Source organism: Equus asinus, chromosome 3 (assembly GCF_041296235.1).
Source record: "Equus asinus isolate D_3611 breed Donkey chromosome 3, EquAss-T2T_v2, whole genome shotgun sequence".
In the NCBI taxonomy this organism is placed as follows: Eukaryota; Metazoa; Chordata; class Mammalia; order Perissodactyla; family Equidae; genus Equus; species Equus asinus.
In genome coordinates, this window is record NC_091792.1 from 15252262 (window position 1) to 15269584 (window position 17323).

A 17323-nucleotide genomic window follows, 5' to 3' on the forward strand; every position below is an offset into this window, starting at 1 on the left:
GGGTTTATTTTTTCATACCTGTTTTTTCTTGAATTCATGGGGTTTATAATTTAAATAATATTGAAAATATTTACTTTAATTTCCTAAAACACTAATGCCAGAGTGGGATGGTAAGACTGGATTTGCAGATAAAAGAAAGTAATATTTATTAATTGAAAGTTGTATTAACATTGCCGAGACATCTGTTTTCAAATTGCCCAAGTTACATGGACTGAAGTGTGTGTTTTCAGTCACACAGAAGAATGATAGCTGCAGAGAGAAATCTCATTTACTACTTTCCCTTTTCTGTGGAGTAGTGTGTTTCCGGGTTGAAATACTGTCTCCATTTCATCTTTTATCATCTACTTTTATCCACAAATGTCTGCACTCTTTGCAGCATTTTAGCAAGAAAATAGCCATACTAAAATCTTTTACATTCATTCAAATACCCATCCTCTAACCATTCCACTGGACTTTAGTGTTGCTTGGTCATCTGTATTGGACTTAAAATTTCTATCCATGTCATAAATAAGTCAGTAACTAGAAACAGAGTAAGTAAAACATTAAATTAAGTTAGTAGAAAATGGTTAATCTCCCACTGTCTCAAAATTTACTGTACTTTTCAATCCGAATTATCCTACATGGTATTTTTTCTGTTTCGCCACATAGACAACAGGAGGGCTTGGGGGGAACGTGTCATTAGTGAGCTTGGAAGTAGACCCAGTCACCCCACTCAAGTGTGCATCTTCAGAGAGATTCACTTTCTGAGAAAAAGCAACTCTCTCCCCAATTTAAGTCAGTACGAGATCTAAAATGGAAAAACAAAAATGAAACCACAAACCCCCGGCATACAAGAGAGATTTAGATATTCCATGAACGAGCAGTCATAGAAACAGCCATTATCTTTTAATTCTGTCTGCAGTATATGTGTGACTCAAAAATCTTCCATAACTGGGGGTATTGTTTCAAGGGCACTTTATTAAATTGGAAACATTATTTTACGTTTTATAGTTGACCACATTAAAGAAATAGTTCAACTGTATCCAAACCTAGTTTCTGAGAATACAAATGCTTTCAGGCATTACTAACATTTTTTTTCACAGCTTTATTGAGGTATAATTGATATTAAAAATACTGCACATATTTAATGTAATCAATTTGATGAGTTTGGACATAGGCATACCCATGAAACCATCACCACAATCAAGGTAGTAAACATATCTATCTCGTACCCTCTCTTTTTTGTGGTATTAACACTTAACATAGGATCTACCCTGTTAACAAATTTTTTAAGCACGCAATACAGCATTGTTAACAATAGGCACTATGTTATACAGCAGATCTCTGAAATTTATTCATCTTGCACAAATGAAACTTTATACCGTTGAACAACAACTCCCCATTTATCCCACTGTCCAGCCCCTGGCAACTACCATTCTACTCTGTTTCCTTGAGTATGACTATCTTAGATACCCCATGTAAGTGGAATAATGCAGTATTTATCCCTCTGTAACTGGCTTATTTCACTTAGCATAATGTCCTCCAGCTTTATCTATGTCATTGCACATCGCAGGATTTCCTTTTTCTTTTTAAGGCCAAATAATATTCTGTTGTATGTATATACCACATTTCCTTTATCCACTCATTTGTTGGTGGATATTTAGGTTGTTTCCATATCTTGGCTATTATGAATAATGCCACAATGAACATGGAATATCTCTTCGAGATACTGATTTCAGTTCTTTCAAATATATTCAGAAGTAGAATTGCTGGATCATATAATAGCTATATTTGTAAATTTTTTGAGGAACCACTATACTGTTTTCCAAGGTGGCCGCACCTTTTTACATTTCCACCAATAGTGTACAAGGGTTCCAGTTTTTCTACATGCTTACCAACACTTACTATCTTTAGGGTTTTTTTTTCTTTTTTTAACAATAGCCATCCCAACAGATGTGAGGTGATATTGTGGTTTTGATTTGTATTTCTCTAATAATTAGTGATGTTGAACTTCTTTTCACATATATATTGGCCATTTGTACGTCTTCTCTAGAGAAATGTCTATTCAAGTCCTTTGCTCATGTTTTAATTGGGTTATTTGGGTTGGTTTGTTTTATTTTTTGCTACTGAGTTGTAGGAGTTCCTTATACATTTTGGATATTAACTCCTTATCTGATATGTGGTTTGCAAATATTTTCTCCCATTTTGTAGCTTGCCTTCCACTCTGCTGATTGTTCTTTATTGTACAAAAGCTTTTTAGTTTTGATATAGTCACACTTGTTGATTTTTGCTATTGTTGCCTGTGCTATTGGTGTCATAGCCAAGAAATTATTGCCAAGATCAATGTCAAATAGCATTTCTCCTGTTTTCTTCTAGGAGTTTTACAGTTTCAGGACTTATATTGAAGTTTTTAATTCATTTTGAGTTGATTTTTGTATATAACATAAGATAAAGATCCAGCTGCATCCTTTTGCATGTGGATATCTACTTTTCTCTACATAATTTGTTGAAGAGATTATCTTTTCCCCATTGTGAATTATTGGCACCTTTGCCAAAAATTAATTGACTCTGTATGCATGGATTTATTTCTAGGCACTCTATTCTGTTACATTGGTATATATTCTGCCTTTATACCAGTATCATACTGTTTTAATTACTGTAACTTTGTAATATATTTTGAAACCAGGAAGTGTGATGGCTCCAGCTTTGTTTTTTTTCCTCAAGATTGCTTTGGCTATTCAGGGACTTTTATGATTCCAAATGAATTTTAGGATTGTTTTTCCTATTTCTGTAAAAAATGTCATTGGGATTTTGATGGAGATAACATTGAATCTATAGATCACTTTGGGTAGTATGGACGTTAAACAGTACTAAGTCTTCCAATCCATAAACATGGAATGTATTTCTACTTATTTGTGTCTTCTTTAATTTCTTTTACCAATGTTTTGTAGTTTTCAATGTACAAGTCTTTTATCTCCTTGGTTAAGTTTATTCCTAAGTATCTTATTCTTTTTGATGCTGTTGTAAATGGGATTGTTTTCTTAATTACTTTTTTGATAGCTCATTTATAGTGTATAGAAATGCAACTGATTTTTGTATGTTGATTTTGTATCCTGCAATTTTACTGAATTTATTTATTAGTTCTAACAGTTTTTTTGTGGGGTCTTTAGGGTTTTCTACATATAAGATCATGTCATCTGCAAAGAGAGAAAATTTTACTTCTTTCTTTCCTATTTGGATGCCTTTTATTTCTCTTCTTGCCTAATTGCTCTGGCTAGGACTTTCAGTACTATGCTGAATAGAAGTGGCAAGACTGGGCATCCTTGTCTTGTAACTGATCTTAGAGGAAGAGCTTTCAGTTTTTCACTGTTGAGTATGTTGTTAGCTATGGGCTTGTCGTATGTAGCCTTTATTACGTTGAGGTAAATTCATTCATTATTTCTTTAAATAAAGATTCTGTCCCTTTTTCTCTCTTCTCCTTCTTGTACTTCATAATGATGTGCATGTTGATTTATTTGATGATGTCGCATAAGTCCCTTAGGCTATTTTCACTCCTTTTCATTATTTTTTCTTTTCCTCTGACTGAATAATTTCGAATGACTTGTCTTTGAGTTCACTGATTCTTTCTTCTGCTTGATCAAGTCTGATGTTGAAGCTCTCTATTGAATATTTTAGTTCAGTTATTAAATTTCTGAGCTCCAGAATTTCTATTTGGTTCTTTTTTATAGTTTCTCTGTCTTTGTTGATATTCTCATTTTGTTCATGTGTTATTTTCCTGATTTTATTTAGTTATCTATCTATATTCTTTTGTAACTCACTGAATTTCTTTAAGACAATTATTTTGAATTCTTTGTAAGGAAATACATAGATCTCCATTTCTTTAGGGTTGGTTACTGGAGATGTATTTTGTTCCTTTGATTCTGTCATATTTCCCTGAATATTCATGTTCCTTGTAGTTTTGCATTGGTGTCTGCACATTTGAATAAACAGCCACCCCTCTCAGTCTTTACAGATTGGCATCAATAAAGAAAGATCTTCACCAATCATCCTGGCTAGAGTTTCTGGGAGCTTCTTAAACCTTTTCTATGGTGCACATTCCACTCCTCTCCCTCCCTCCTTGGGGAAGTCTTTGTTTTCAACCTGCAAGGCTCAAAATTATTGAACTCTCAACAAACTTAGATTATAGGGCATAGACAGAGAGGGCTTCTCTTGGAAAAGATCTATATTTTCTTCGTTCTCTACTAGCAAATGGGCCACCTTTAGTCCCAGCTTCTCTGTTTCGTGTAGGGTCTTACTAAGGCAGCAAGACGCAGCTGAACCATTTCAACATTCTGTTAAAATAAAAAACAAATGAAGAACAGCCTTGACAACTCCCTGAACATTCAAAACCAGTTTAGTCAGACAAGCAAGGCTTAATGTAGTTTATTTTGCAAGGCTAACTTGACCTGGGTCATTTCTTCCTTCTGCCTCTGGAAATCATAAGCAAAACTTGAACGATTTCCCAAGGTTAATATGAGGTAACCACTGACTAATTCCCTATCATTTAAGAAAACTCCAATATTATAACGAATCACTGTGAAGAATAAACAGTTACTGCTTTCTCACTATATGAACTGCTTTATGACAATATTCCCCTAAGCTTCATTCCATGTCTTGATTTGAATGCTCCCAGTTTGCACATTGTCTTTTTCGTGTGTGCACAATAAGCTTTTACTAGCTACTACTTCAGTGATTCATTGGTTTTACTTTGGCTATTCTGAAGTTTTGACAATTACTAATTTTTCCTATCGTGTACCCAAATACTACAGCTTTAGTAGGCATATGTCTGTCCCCTAAAGTGAAACAGTTTTACCAACTATTTCCCAAGCAAGTTTCTAGAACCTCTCAACCAGGAATAATAGCAGGGTGCCCATTGCCATTGCTCCTACTTTCTCCACTCAACAAATTCCACATCACATTTTAGGTCTGAGAATTAACACTTCAATTTCAGGTACCAAATTCTGTGTCAGATAGGATATTTCCAGCCGCAAGTAACACAAGTCCTGCTTTGAATTGGGCTGAATGCCAAGGACATTTACTTCATGTATTAGGAAGTCTAAAAGTAGGATAAATTCCAGAGCCAATTGATTCAGCAGCTTAGAGATATCATCAAGGACCCATATTCTCTGCTGCCACAGAGTTGGCTTCCTGCTAAGACTGGTTACTCTCATGGTCATGATAAGGCTGCCGGCAGCAACTAGAATAATGTCTTTTCTTCTTCATATCCAGCAGGAGAGTGAAACTAGCTCCTTTTCCCAGAAACTCAAGTAGGTCCTTGACCCAAATGGGCTTAGGCCTGCCCATCCCCTAATTAACCAGTCCCAAGGGGGAAGAGTCTTATCATGATTGGCTTACACTGATCTTCTGAGGTAGATTGGAGCCAATATCCTCCAATCCTCCAATATCCTCTCTAGCCAAGCCTTTGCCAATGTGCATTCATATGCAAATGAAGGTCTTGATTTCCTAATACCTCTTCTCTCAATAATAGCCACGTTTCTCCTTGTGCTCTCCTACACATAAGATCTTAGAGTGAAGACTCTATTGCATGCATGAGTAGAAATTGGCAGAAAAATTATTTTACAAACCTATGCAGTTGTCATTTCACTTTGGCTTAGGTCATTGTCAACAACTAACACTTTAATAATTCAATAAAACTAGCTGGACTCTATGTATCATTTAGGAAAGCTTTAAGGTTGAGAGTAATGTAACTCCAATATGGTAGCTTAAAAATAGGGTTCTATTTGTATCACATAAGAAATCTGGCCATATGTACTTGCTTGTGTTGGCTCAGTTGCTTGACAGTGTCGAGGTTAACATCTGTGAGTCTCAACATTGCTTATATATGTCATCTCATGGTGACAAGATGGCTGCTACAATTTCAGATATCAAGTTTATATTTTAAGTAGGAGGAAGTGGGAATGGTGATCCTACTTACATATTATCAGCCAGAACTAGTGACCCATAGCCACCTCTAGCTGGTAAGTGACTGTGGAGAAGGGGTCTGGGAAAGTCAAACACTATGTCTGCCATGCACTGCAGCTGGATAAAGTATGTAAGCATATGCAGTTCAGTGCAGAGTAATTTACTTTCTTCCAGAAGCTGGAAATGAATTTATAGTTGGTGAAGGCATAAGGATCAAGATACGCCCAAGCCAGCTGCCCCATCCTATAGGAGTGCTTCAGACTGTCTACTTAGCAGCTTTCCTGGACTTGGGAGACTATGTGCTATGCATGGTCTCCTGCTATCTTGTAGTTTTCAGTGCAACTTCCTGGGTTCCTGTCCAGAGGAGTCCACTTGGTTTGGAGAATTGAGGCACAATTGAGGTAGCAGGAAGCTGTGGTTGACCTGGTTTCTCGTTACCCGACAAACAGCCTATTATGAGATCTATTCTTTTAACTCCTTCACAGTATCTATATGAGGAATAAGGGATTCCTTGAGTCTCTCTTTCCTCCTCTGTCCCCAAAAGTGGCCTTGGTTTTTTCAGGATTGAGAAACTCTGACAGACTATGGAAAGGACTTTGCCTCCTTGCCTAAGCCACAAGGTTGTTCCTTTCTTTGCTTCAACCCTCTTATCTTCTCTCTTGTCATCTCTATAGCTCACTGGACAGTGGGTGTGAAGAGACTGCAGTGAAGGGAGAAAGGATTATAGCAAAGGGGACTTTGTTTAGGCCTTCGTTAAGTTGTGCTTTGTTCCCACAGCATCTAGGAACTGGATGCAGGATAGGGCAAGCCTGGAGAACCTAATTCCCATACCTCCACTGCTCCCAGGCTAGGCTTACTCTGAACAGAGAAAAAAATTAAAGCCTTCCTGATGACTCAAAATCAGTCAAGATTCCTTGGAGTATCAGACCTACTAGGAACCAAGGCAGCAAGTAGGAGGTAATTGTCTTCTGTTGCCTTCAGTTCCTACTGTCTGTCAGAACAGTGCATCACTCTCCTTCATATGAACTTCCCTTCTGAGTCTGCTTCTAAATCCTGCCATGGAACTCCACACTCGCCCCACATACACACTCTAGTGGTCTGTTCTAAGGCAAAGAAAAGTGGAAAATTATTCTAGATTTCTGAATCTAGAGAACTGGCTAATAGTTTTTCACAATTGGAGCTTGAGGGAAAATGCTACATATCTTTATTTTTTGATTTTTGGACATTCGTACAGAGAAGTGATATAGAAGTAGAACGACAACACCAGTGATCCACACACAACTCTTATGAACAGATGTAGCTTCAAAGGCAATGAGGATTCGGTAGCAGGAAGTGTCCAGATCCACAGAAGCTAAGTGGTGACAGCTTTTACTTGTGTCCAGGACTCCCTGTGCTCTTCTTCTCCAGACACTTCAGGTATGAGCCAAGAGGCTTAAGTTTAAAATAGGCATGGAATGTTTGGAAGGGCCAAATTCTTACAAGGTTTTTTTTTGCCATCCTGGTGCTGTTCACATTACTGTTTGCGATGCTCAGAAGCAGCCCTCTGTTTTCTAGATCCTTCAACAGCCATTGGCATCCAGTCTCTCAGTGCTATCTATTGCTAGGGAGATAATGGCATGTCCTTGGTTTTAAAACACATCCCTGATTCCCCGAGTAGGTTGTTAGCTGCTCAGGAATGAATCTTAAAGATGCTACAAAGAGAAAAGGGAAGGAAATCTTGTAAGTCATTTAGTTTATTTCTCTGTCTCCAAGAAGAACCCAACCCAGATCTTTTCACACAAACAGACCTCTGATTGAATCCTATGTATCCAGCAGTAGAGTACAGAGCTTTTGTTTTTAAGATGATACAGTCTTTGTTTTCTCATTATAAAGCACTATATTCCTTGTAGAGATTTGGAAAAATATAAAAAGTACAAAAAGACAGAAATTATCTACAGTTCCATATGTCCAGCAATAATCATCCCTAACAATTTGATGCATTTCTTTCCAATCCCTCACTTCTCTATCGGTCTCTCACAATTTACGTGTGTTCATGCCCCTTACAAAATTGGGATGATAATCATATACATGATTTTGTATTCTGCTTTTTTTCCCACAACACTATATCATGACTGTTTTCTCAAACAAATATTTTTTAAAAAATCTTTAAAAATGATTTTATAATATCTTGTCAAATGAATATATCATAATTTATTTAATCATTCTCCTGATTATAATCCATCTTTTTATCTGAACAAATTTTAACAGTATTTATAGCATTTTCATATGGCAGCCATATAAAATAAAATCAGTTAAGAATTAATTAAGCACGTGAAATGTCCAGTGTCCTGTGCTAAATGCTATAAAGCATATAAAAAATTATAAGGCCAGTTCTCTGATCTCAAAGAGATTTTAGGTTTATTATGGTGTGATTTTTTTAATTAATATTATATAGCTTAATTCTTAAAACATGTATCTTACAGTTTTAAATAATTAGTACTTATAATTATTTTAAAATACTACTTATTTTACATTCTTTCTACTTTTCAAAACTATATGAGGCAAATTATTATAACAGAAACAGCTAAAACAAAAGTGAAGATCAGCATAAGAAGAGGGAAAAGATAGGAGCCAAGTTGTAAAGGGCAAAGGAAGGAAGGAGACAGGAACCAATGAAACCAGAAAACCTCACCTAAGGAGACTGCTGCCTAGGCTGAGAGACACACAGCCTTTATCATCCAAGTGCATGCCTTCAGTTATTCATTGATTCTTTCAGCCCACAGGTATTCATGGAGCACTAATGCTCAGTGCCAGCCACCAAGTTAGGGGCTGGGGGAACAATGATGAACAAAATAGACACGTTCTCAGAGAACCTGTATTTCACAAAAAGAGACAAACTTTCTCTTAGCTCTGAAGGATGGTAGTGTTGGTGAAAAATTCAAAGACCTTCTATACTTCCTCATCTCTTATAGGTCCTCAGAAGAAGCAATGAACACTATGTTAAGTCAAAGAATTCAGGATAAAGTTTGAAAGATGTAGTCCATCAGTGCAGGATTTTAAATAGAGATAATAAAGCTTAGAGAATCTAGGAATATGAATATTTGGCACATGCTTTATGAAACTCCATATGTATATTAATTATCCTAGCTAGTCTTTTGATAATAATTAAACAGTTGGCCATTTTTAAATGTTTCATTTTTTAAATTATCTAAGAAATATGAACACATTACTAACATTATGAAAAAGAAAGAAAAAAACTCTCCCTTAAGGCCTTGACCTGGCCTAGCCATTAACATTTATATCTCTTTCCAGTCTTTTTACATACTTGTAATCATACTTTACATAAAACTGTCTTTGAATGTTTTTACACATTATTATATCATAAGCATTATATTAATCAAGGCTCTCCAGAGAAACAGAATCAATAGGTTATACATATACACATATATGTATGTAGGTATATATATATGTAGATATATATACATATAGGTGTGTGTATATATTATATATATATATGTAGAGAGAGAGATTGAGAGAGAGAGGAGAATTGGCTCACCCAATTATTATTATTATTATTATTATTTTGAGGAAGATTAGCCCTGAGCTAACATCCACTGCCAATCGTCCTCCTTTTGCTGAGGAAGATTGGCCCTGAGCTAACATCTGTGCCCATCTTCCTCTATTTTATATGTGGGACGCCTGCCACAACATGGCTTGATAAGTGGCACTAAGTCCGCACCTGGGATCCGAACCACCGAACCCTGGGCTGCCAAAGCAGAGCATGCGAACCTAACCACTGCACCATCGGGCCAGCCCCTCACCCAGTTATTGAGTCTGAGAAGTCCCAAGATCTGCAGTCAGCAATCTGGAGACCTAGGAGGGCCAATGTGTAGTTCCAGTCTAAAGGCTGGCAGGCTCAAGACCCAAGAGAAGCCAATGTTTCAGTCCCAGTCCAAAGTCCAGAAAAGACCAATGTTCCACTCAAGTAGTCAGGCAGGACAAGTTCTCTCTTACTTAGCCTTTCGTTCTATCTAGGTCTTCAATTGATTGGATGAGGCCCACTCACATTAGGGAGGGCAGTCTGCTTTACTCAGTCTACCAACTCAAAAGTTACTCTCATCCAGAAACATACTCACAGACGCACTCAGAATAATGTTTGACCAAATGGCTGAGCACCCCATAAGCCAGTCAAGTTGACACATAAAATTAACCATCAAAAGCATTTTTGGGCCCAGCCTGTGGCTGAGTGGTTAAGTGCACGTGCGGCGCTTTGGTGGCCCAGGGATTCACCAATTTGGATCCTGGGCGTGGACTTGGCACCCTCATCAGGCCATGCTGAGGCAGCATCCCACATAGCACAACTAGAAGGACCTACAATTAGAATATACAACTACATACTGGAGGGCTTTGGGGAGAGGAAGAAGAAGAAGAAAAGAAAAAAGCATTTTTCATGATATATAGTTTTCACGAGCATAATTTACCTAGCTATTTTGGATTACTATATTTTTTATTATTTCTTATTTTTCCCGACTTCTTAATAACACCATGATAGACATGTTCATGTTGTGAATATTTCTATTTTTTAAACTATTTCTTTGGAATTGCTCCCCCAGATGGATTTCTTTCTGTTCAAGGGTTGTGATATGTGTTAAGTTTCCTAAGGCTGCTGTAACAAAATACCACCCACTGAGTGGCCTAAAACAACAAAAATTTATTCTCTCAAAGTTCTAGAGTCTAGATGTCCAAAATCAAGATTTCAGAAGAGTTGGCTCTGAGGAAGAATTTGTTCCTTGCCTCTCTCCTAGCTTCTGGTGGTCGCTGGTAGTCCTTGGCATTCCTTGGCTTTTAGATCCATCACGCCAATCTCTGCCTCCGTGTTTGCATGGCACTCTCTTCTCTGTATCTTCACATGGCCTTCTCATAGGACACCGGTCATTGGATTTAGGGCCCACAGTAATCCAGTATGACTTCATCTTAACTAACTACATCTGCAAAGATCCTATTTCCAAATAAGGTCACATTCACAGGTAGCAAGGGTTAGGACTTCGACATATCTTTTTAGGGGACACAATTCAACCCATAGCAGGGTATCTGGCTATTCCTGATAGATACTGTCAAATTGTATTCTAAAAGGCCTGTATTTATCTGAAATATGCCAAGAAGGTATGAGAGTAGTTTTATTTTATGTGTTTTATTTTCTTATAATGGTTATATCTTACTGATGATTTGACTCTATTGTCATTTTATAGTGACCACCTTTGTCTGAAGTAATTCTTTTTTGGCTGAGACCAGAACTGCTGAGAGTATTCTTGTAATGGGAAATGTACAGGCTCTCATAGGCTGTTTAGAGGGCCAGGATAGCCAGTAGAAGGGCACTGGGTTACTCTGGCTCTTCTAAGTTGCAAGGAACATGTGTAGGGTACCTCAGGAGAGAAGGGATTCTCAGAAGGACATGTGGCAGATCAGGAGCACTCAGGCATAGCGGTCTGATGAAGACTTGAACATCATCCTGGAAACAGCTGCAGTTAGTCAAACCTTGAGAACAGGCATGGAGAGCCCATTCAGGGTACAGTGCTTGCTGCAATGGCTGGCAATTTTATTTTTCTCTTAGTAGCAGACGTCAGCTGCTCAGTAATAGACTAAGCTCCACCTGTAGGCTGCTGCTTGTCTGTGCTTTTGTGGCTCCTGCTGCAAACAATTAACTAATCTTAATTTCCTTACAGTTTCTGTTACTCATGGCTCCTACTCTACTATGGCTTCTGTTTCCTGTCCCCTCTCAGCGTCTCTTGGCTTCCTTCCATACTGTTTTCTACTGGTTCTGATGCTGAGTGTTCTGAATTCAAACTCCACAAGAGAGTGGGTCAGACCAGATTGGCCCATTCTCACCCGTGTTGAGCACAGTACTAGGTTAAGTAGAGCTCGTATGACAGGCCTCATGGATAAGGGCCAGTCTATTGATTACTGTCTTTGAATCTGCTGGCTATCCCTGGTGCAATCAACTATAACCATGGTGGTGGATCCTGTGTTAATAACTACGGTGACTCAGGCCAAGAAGCCTCTCTCTGAACGGGTAGCAGAGACTCTGAGGCTTTCTCAATGGGGTCAGTACAAGTAGCAGGTATCTGGCATGGTTTGTCCATTGACAGCACTTACCTCAACCTAGAGAAGACTTCCTGGAAGAGATGACAATAAAAAAGGTCTTGAAGGATAGTAAGAGTTGATTATAGAGGGAAGAGAAGACCAAACAGAGGATATAGATTGAATAAAGGCACAGATACATGAAGCATCTTGCCATGTGCAAGAAACTACAAATAGTTCAATATCAATAGCAAATAAATGTTGAGGCAAGACGGTGTAGGCTATGTAGGAACCAACTTATGAAGACTATTTACCAAGGTATAGAGCTTGGACTTGTGGTAAAAGGAAGTCACTGAAATATTTTAAGTAGGGAAATATAATAGCTTTTTCTAGTTCAAGCGAAAAATATAGGTTTAAAGGGGGCAGAACTAGCAGCATATTAACTGGTTAGAAAGCTATCAAAATAGCTACGCAAGAGAGAGTGAGGGCATTGGTAGTACAGATGGAGAACAGGGTTCAGATCTGAGGAATGTCTGGAAGATAAAACTGGCAAAACTTGATAATTGAATTGAAGTAGAAAGCAAGTGTCAGGAATGAGTTCAGAATGACTCCCAGGATTCTGGCATGGGCGACCTATGAGTGGTGTCCCTTTAACTGAAGTTTAAGGACTTAGGACAAAAGACACATTTCGGGGGAGGAGATAAAAGGTACTGAGTTCAGTTTTGGACATTTTGAGTTTCAGGTACCCCAAGTACACACATTTGGATATATGCATCCAAGTTCAAGTGTCATTTCTTCAAAGAAAGCTCCTCTGACCATATACAGGGTACAGTCTCCATCTCATAAAGTCTTATACTTTTCTGTTGTGCTAATCACAATTTAAGGTAAGTAACCAACTGTGCAGTTAACTGTTTAATGTAATCTTCAGAAGGACAGGCTCTGTTTCCCTGGCCTAGGCCAGTGCCCTCCCCACAGTAGGCATGCACTAAATATCTGTTGAATAAATGCTAGGTGCTTCTCAATCACCTAAGAATTAGTTATTATTATCCTGCATCTACACATAGGGCTGGAGATTCTGAGAAAGCAATTTGTGCATGGTCACACATTGAGTGGAGGGTTGATAGGTTTAGCAACTAAAAATACAGGATACCCAATTAAAAGTGCATTTAAGAGAAATAACAAGTACTCTTTTAGTGTAAATATGTCCCAAATATTGCATGAGATGTACTTGTACAGCCCTGAGTGGGATTTGATTCAAAACTGTGTCACCCCAAAGTCCAACTTTCTCCTCTGCCGCTGGGAGGGAACACCACTGAAACCCTCTCTGGGGATTATTCCATTACCAATCCTCCCCTTTTAGTAAAAAGCTTTTGTTTTTTTTCATTCTATGTTCGTTTGTTTTTAAATTCCTGCTTTCATGGAAGGTAAGTCAGTTTATCCTGGATGCAGAACAGCAACTAACAGATTCCAAAAGTTTTGTTCGAGTCTTTCTGGGTTGCCTTCTCCAAACATGAAGACTAACTAGAGCTGCCTGGACTTTCTGCAGTGCCAGGTGTGAGGAAATGAGGTAGAGGACTCTCCCCAGGTAGAGGTGCTCCCCACCCACTTCTGCGGTATTCTGAGCCACTTGGGAGCTGTGGCCCCTATCAGATGACTATGTACATCAAAGACAATGCTTTATAGTTTATGCGTTTCATCGTAGATGTTCTGAATTGTTCTGGAAAAAAGATAACAGTGTGGTTCTAGCAATTTTCCTGAGTGATCTTTAGGGCTGTCCTGTGTGGTTAATTTCATCTGGGGAGGTGCTGCGTTATGGGTAATTTTGAAACACGGGGTTTGCTTGTCTGTCTGCCTTCCCTAGGTGACAACACTTAGGCACTGGTTCAAGGGGTAGTACCAGGCTTTCCTTGAAGAACTGAGAAAGGCTCTCATGTGCTCTTTCCCTCCCTCCCTCTCTGTATGTATGTATGTATGTATGTACGTACATACATGGAGAGACACATGTAAGTTTAGTACAACATTAGTAGTGATTATATTCCAAATAGTGTGATTTGGGAATAATTTTTACTTTTCCTTTATATCTTTCTATATATATCTTTTTTTTTTTTTTGAGGAAGATTAGCCCTGAGCTAACATCTGCTGCCAATCCTCCTCTTTTAGCTGAGGAAGATTGTCCCTGAGCTAACATCCATGCCCATCTTCTTCTACTTTATATGTGGGATGCCTGCCACAGCATGGCTCCATAAGCAGTGCATAGGTCCACACCCAGGATCCGAACCAGCGAACCCCAGGCCGCTGAAGCGGAGCTTGCCAACTTAACCACTGCGCCACCAGGCTGGTGTCCTATATTATTTTGAATTTTTGACATAAGCAGTGTTGCCTTTATAATGACAATAACTGTAAAGATTATTCTGTTTTTGGGAGAAAAACAGTTTCAGGCTTCCCTTTATAGGTCATGAGTTGTCCTCATATCTGATATTCTGCTATTTCTTCTTCCTCTTCTCCACTTAGAAAAGAAAAATAAAAGAGAAATAAGATGAAGAAAAAGGAGAGAATTTTCTAAAAGATTATTCAATAAAAAGGCAAAAGAAAATAGAAACAAACAGCTCTAGGGGCTGGCCCCATGGCATAGTGATTAAATTTGGTGTACTCCACTTCAGCAGCCCAGGTTCATGGGTTTGGATCCCAGATGCAGACCTACACATCACGCATCAAACCATGTTGTGGTGGTGTCCCACATACAAAATAGAGGAAGATTGGCACCGATGTTAGCTCAGCAACAATCTTCCTCAAGTAAAAAGAGGAAGATTGGCAACAAGTGTTAGCTCAGGGCCAATCTTCCTCACCAAAAAAAAAGTAGAAGTTAATGTGCTTGTTTGGACCTATCCACACAGGTCTTTGGAATGAATCCAGGTTGTCTCCTCTTCCACTCGTGCCACTCACCAGTTCTTCCTCTGTGATTCTTAGTTCTTTGAATTGAGTCCATATCCAGAGCTTAGCTCTCCTTGTCTGCCTGGCCCTCTTGGACTGTTCTGGGCTAGATTTTCTAGACTGGCAGAGATACTCTTTTTCCAGCCAGGCCTTTGGCACACGCCTGCCTTCATCCTGCCCTCAGCTCCCGCTCCTGAACCACCTCCTTGTTAGTGGAGGAGGATAAGCCGGAGCACCAAGAAACAGAGGCTAAAGAGCTCCAGCGCCAGTGACTCTGTGCCTGTGGGCTAGTCTTTTTGAGCTATTTCACACTCTGCTGCTTTCCCTGTGAAAAGAGGGGATAGAACGAGATGGTCCCACTGTGCATTATGAGTTAAGGAACAAACACTATTTTTTGTGCTGGTGGTGTTTGCAATAATTTTGAGACGCACATACAAAAAAGAAAAAACGTTTCCTTCAAATCAAGTATGTTTCCTGCAAATCACATTTTTGCCCTGGAGTATTCATAGTTCACTCATAGTTCTCAGTTTTTGACAGGATCATGATGATGAGGAGTTTTTAAAAAGTTAAACCCTTGAAAAGAATGGAAAACTTTAACAAGTTACAAAGCATTATATCAAAAATTGGTATGTATTTCCCCTTCTAAAGAGGGAAAGACGGAGGCTGGTTAGAGAGTTGATATAATGGAAAGAAATGCTGAAATCCTGGCATTAATTTTACCTTAAAAATCTGGAGTTTTTATTCGCATCAACTTGATAATGTAAGCAAAAGTAATGGAGAAATTTGCCCGAGACTTGGTCTTCCCACCTTTATTCAAATTACTGTCTTGATTACTTTCCATATCTTAACAAGGGAAAAACTGAAAGTAAGGGAGGTGTGTGCACCACAGTGGCTGCAGTCATACCTTCCATCTCTGAAAATGAGAATGAGCAAGCAATTTGTTTTTCCACATTCAGAAATTATTTTTTTTTTAAAGTTCAATTTTAATAGTATTAAGATTGAAAGCAATCAACAAAGGCAAGGAAATTCACTCTGGAGGAAATGAAATTCCTTCTTAAGTCACAAACACAAGAAAACATAATCTATTGGTTTGATCGTATCAGGAATCCCCTGCCCATCCCCCAAACACTCTCTTTTCCCTGTAACAGATCTTTTTAGTCATTCAGCAAGGTGTGTCTCAAGGACACAAACTCCGAAGAGATTTTTAAAATCAAATTCTTAAGAGGGTTGTTAACTTAGGGCTGCTTTTATCTTTCTTTGAGGTTCTTTTGACAAGAATTATCAAACTATAATATAACTTTCTAAGATTTCAAACCTGAAAAGTTTGTTTAAATTTTTTTTTTTTTTTTTTGGTTAGTCAGTACAGACAAGTCTACTTTTTATCTCTAGCGAAATCATGATGAGTAAACTGAAAGGAAGATTGGGTTGGGGTTTATGCAGACACAGTTTCTTCCTCTCCACCCCTCTACCTGCCTGGCCTGCAGAGAGACTCCCCTTTGCAGTTCTCATCCCACCCCTTGGTTCCCAGAGCACCACTGGTCAGTTGTGGGTAGTTCTAGCATTTTGTGTGTGAAGTCTTAGATTGAAAGAATGTAGTCAGGGTTTCTTAGGGTCAGCTTGTAAAAGCAGAATCTCCAAACTGAAAAGTATAAGACGACTCACTATTCATTCAAACTGACATGAACAGAATCATTTGGAGCTATGTGGCCATAACTATCAAGAAATATTTGAGGTGCTGGCTCTGTGGCCAGGTGGTTAAGTTCACGCGCTCTGCTCTGGTGGCCCAGGGTTTTGCTGGTTCAGATCCTGGCCGCGGACATGGCACCACTCATCAGGCCATCCTGAGGCAGTGTCCCACATATCACAACCAGAAGGACCTATAGCTAGAATATATGACTACGTACTGGGAGACTTTGGGGAGAAGAAGAGAAAAATAAAAAAGAAGATTGGCAACAGATGTTAGCGGAGGAGCCAATCTTTAAAAAAAAAAAAGAAATATTTGTTAGGTGCCCATTTATGTATAAAACTGAACTAAGTAAAGTGTACAGTGAATACCATAGGCACAGTCCTGACCCTTAGAGACACAGTTGATTACAATAGTGTTGATAATAGCAACTGCCATTTAGCGTGTATTTAACATATGCCTGGCATTTATATTCTCATTTAATCCCTACAGCCACTCTAACATTTAGATATTCTTATGATTATTTTATCTAAAAGGAAACTGAGGTTAAGAAACGTTAAGCAGTTTGCCCAAGGTTGCAAGACATACACTATCCTTTATCTGAAGAACACACTACTAGATTGTATCACTCTTGAGCCTACATGAAAATTGAGTGTGTAGAACTAGACATGGCCTCTTCCCCACCTGTTTGCAGATTGTAAATATATAAGT

The 17323-nt window shown here is 38.5% G+C and overlaps 1 long non-coding RNA gene across 2 annotated transcripts in view; it reads right to left on the reverse strand.

Annotated features, from left to right (window-relative positions):
- Positions 1-673: 673 nt before the first annotated feature.
- The window catches only part of LOC139044770 (uncharacterized), a 60884-nt gene continuing 44234 nt past the window's right edge, over positions 674-17323 (reverse strand). For both annotated transcript variants that reach the window (XR_011501880.1, XR_011501879.1), the window contains 2 exons: positions 8612-8792; positions 674-7631 (listed from right to left, as the gene is read on the reverse strand). This is a non-coding gene — a long non-coding RNA (uncharacterized lncRNA). The remainder of the gene's footprint in view (positions 7632-8611; positions 8793-17323) is intronic.